We start from the raw sequence: 3,122 nt of genomic DNA on the forward strand, positions 1-3,122 counted from the left end.
AGAGCTACCTTCACCGTGACTTATCCTGGGTTTAGGAGATTCTGGTTGCCAAGAACAATGAACAGATCTGCTGAAGCTGCCTTTCATCCCACTCTATCGTGCACTCTGATTTGTTAGTTTTCTGCCAGATAAACTCTCCTCTCCATATTCTACTCCTGGGAGAATTCTGCGCCACTGCACATGCACAGAATTCATGTTCCCCGCAGAAAAACGGCTTCTGATAGGACGCGAAGGGAAGCTGCAAGAACAGTCATGCATCCCTCCCCGGCAGTGCAGGTAGGTCAGTTCAGGTCCCTGGAGCAACTGGTTGAGACCCATCTGTTCTTCTGAAGTCAACCTGAGAACCTGCTTCAATCACAACCATTCCCCTCTTAAATTTCTGGTTAGAATTTATGCCACTTATAATTATTTCATATACAGTATTGAGGAGAATTTTTCTTTAAACTGGTTCTTCCCTCTCTGGATGATTTGCTTACTGTGGAATACCAGAAGATACCAGGTGGCATAATCACTGCTACAGTGTACATAACATTAGTTATAGCTGCTCTTTGTAGAGCATTCTTATTTCAGTAAAATTAATGGTCTACTAACAATATTATAAACAATGTGCCATGTACTACAAGAAGCTTTGAAGATTATTTTAAAATTATTGATGCATCTTTTACAGCCTGGTCAGATAAAAATGATGGCACAGTTGGAAAATAGTAAAGACCATTCATTGGTAAAGAACATAAGCAAGTATCTGGAAATTGGGACCACTCATAAATCAGATTTTATATGCATCATAGGCTGTTAAGGAAATGGCCTAATATGCTTTTGAAACTGAGAATTATTTGATAAGTCACGGAGAATTGGAAAGGCACAGAAGACTGGAGAAAAGGAGATAGGGTACCAGACTTCAAAAAAGGGAAGAAAGATTCTGGCAAGTAATCTAGTCTTCTGTTCCTATGCTGTTACCATCCCCTATTTGTCTTTGTTCACCTCCAATCATTGTGTTTTCGCAATGAAATTTACCAGCTGCTGACAACAGGTGCAGCTGAACCAGTGTTGAACACCATTTAACCACAAGTGTAGCCACTTCCCCCTTTTTTATTCTATTTTCCACTGGGACTGTGACATGAATGTCAAATCTGTCCCTGATCAGCTTTTTTTAATACAATCCTGGGGAGCGAGGGGGGATATTTTAGATTTATTTTTAAGTCGTCTGTTAAACTTTTTCACAGCACTCCACCTGGTATGCAAGTTTGTTACACATGTTTTAGAGATGGAGAAATTGAGGCACCAGGAGGTTGGGTGAATTGCCTTAGATCAGTGACACAGTTGCAGATAGAAATTAGGAATTCTGATACTGTGGCTGCCACCTACTGGCCAACAGGAAAAAGGCAATGGCCATGGTCATAAAGACAATGGAGTTACATCCATTGATGCTGAGAATTTAGTCTCTAAATGTTATCACATTGTACAGTAGTTGAAAACTATTACTTTTTTAGCTACAGAACAGGGACAGCAGCAGTGTAATTGAATAGCTATCTAATGATAATGGCAGAGAAGAGAGTTTGTTAGAATAAGAAACACAGCTCGTATTCATTTCTAACTAAACCTTTTAAGAGCTGGGGAAGAGGAGTTACCAGCATGGACTTTGATAGCCTTCCACCATTCTTGCTCCCTCCCACTTTTTAAATGTGGTGACCACAAGTAGGAAAGTGGGTACAATTGTCCTTTAACCCCTGAAATGAGCTCTGGGCAATCTTCAGAAAGATAAGACTCGGGCTAGCAGAGTGAATCTCCCTGATGGGTATGAAAATACTACCCATGTTAATTTAGCGAAGAGAAACCTGAGAATAAACTCCAATCCAGTCCTGCTAGAAGCCCACTGTAACAGATCATAGCAGAGTGTTTTCGTAGTGTCTTCAATTTTTCTTTAGTATGGAAAGCAGCAACACCAACATTTCAGGAACTATCCATCAGTTTTTCTGCACCTAGAGCCACATTAGTTACAGAGGGGGAAGAAGTGTTGTATGGCATTGTGTCCAACCAATAGCAACCTCTGGGAGAAGATCCTTTCCACATTTTATCCCTGCAGTTGGTGCAGGATAAGAGAATTAACACATGTCAAATACCATGAAATTAAATGTGAAACCACTGCAATCCATAGGGTGTGGAAGTTTTTCCCTCCTCAAATACTGTTGCACAGCAATGCAAGGTCTGGAAAGCCATTGATCTGTACTGCTATTTGCACCTGACAGCATGTGGGTTCACTGTGGGGGAACAGTCTCCAAATTGCACAGTACGGTTGAGATGCTGGGACATTGGTAAAGTAAAAACAGCCTGTGCTGATAAGTGTGATGGCTGAAAAGGACCACTTCTGCTATGACCCCAGGGGATGTTATTTTACCTGGCCTATGTTCTGTTTCACAACTCAATTTCCTATGGTACTAAATGGGAAAAAAAATTAGTTTGTACCAGGTTTTTATAATGTAATTAAAATAAAAGTAAAGTTAAAATTACAGAAGCATGCTTTAAAGGGAGAACAAGCTAAGGTGGGATTACACCCTGGTAGGCTATCCCATAGAGGGTGAGTTTCCATCCTCCAGCCGCTCCCCCCATTTGTACATTGAGCCTAGTATTAGTAGTGGTTTAACTGATTACAACTAGTGTAGTCTTGGGAATGTGTTGCTAGGTAGCAAACTTAAAAAAGAAAGCACAGAAAGCCAGGAATATAATACAAATAAAACATGCTAATATAAAAGAAAAACAAAAGCAGTGGAATGTAGTAAATTCAATGTAATGTGTAAATATATATAAAGAAAAAGGTATGCACTATAGCCACCCTCTATCCTGGAGCCTGATCAACTCAAGTGTAGTTTGATTTTATGCTAATAAATAAACCTCGGGGGTGAGTTTGGAGTCAAGCTGAGAACCGAGTGGATAAGGTCTTAGAAGCCCTCCCAACACTGGCACATGGCAAGCTACGTTTTTTGTTTAAGTTACTGAATACAGAAATACAACAGTGAATGTTTGTGTGCTGGGGTCCTATTGTATGAAAGTTTGGGCAATTGGGTTAGTAGTCATTTCATCTCATAGTGAGTTCTGAATGCGTGTATCTAAAATGCAAGGGAAAA

This window comes from Malaclemys terrapin, chromosome 1, assembly GCF_027887155.1.
Source record: "Malaclemys terrapin pileata isolate rMalTer1 chromosome 1, rMalTer1.hap1, whole genome shotgun sequence".
Classification (NCBI taxonomy): domain Eukaryota; kingdom Metazoa; phylum Chordata; order Testudines; family Emydidae; genus Malaclemys; species Malaclemys terrapin.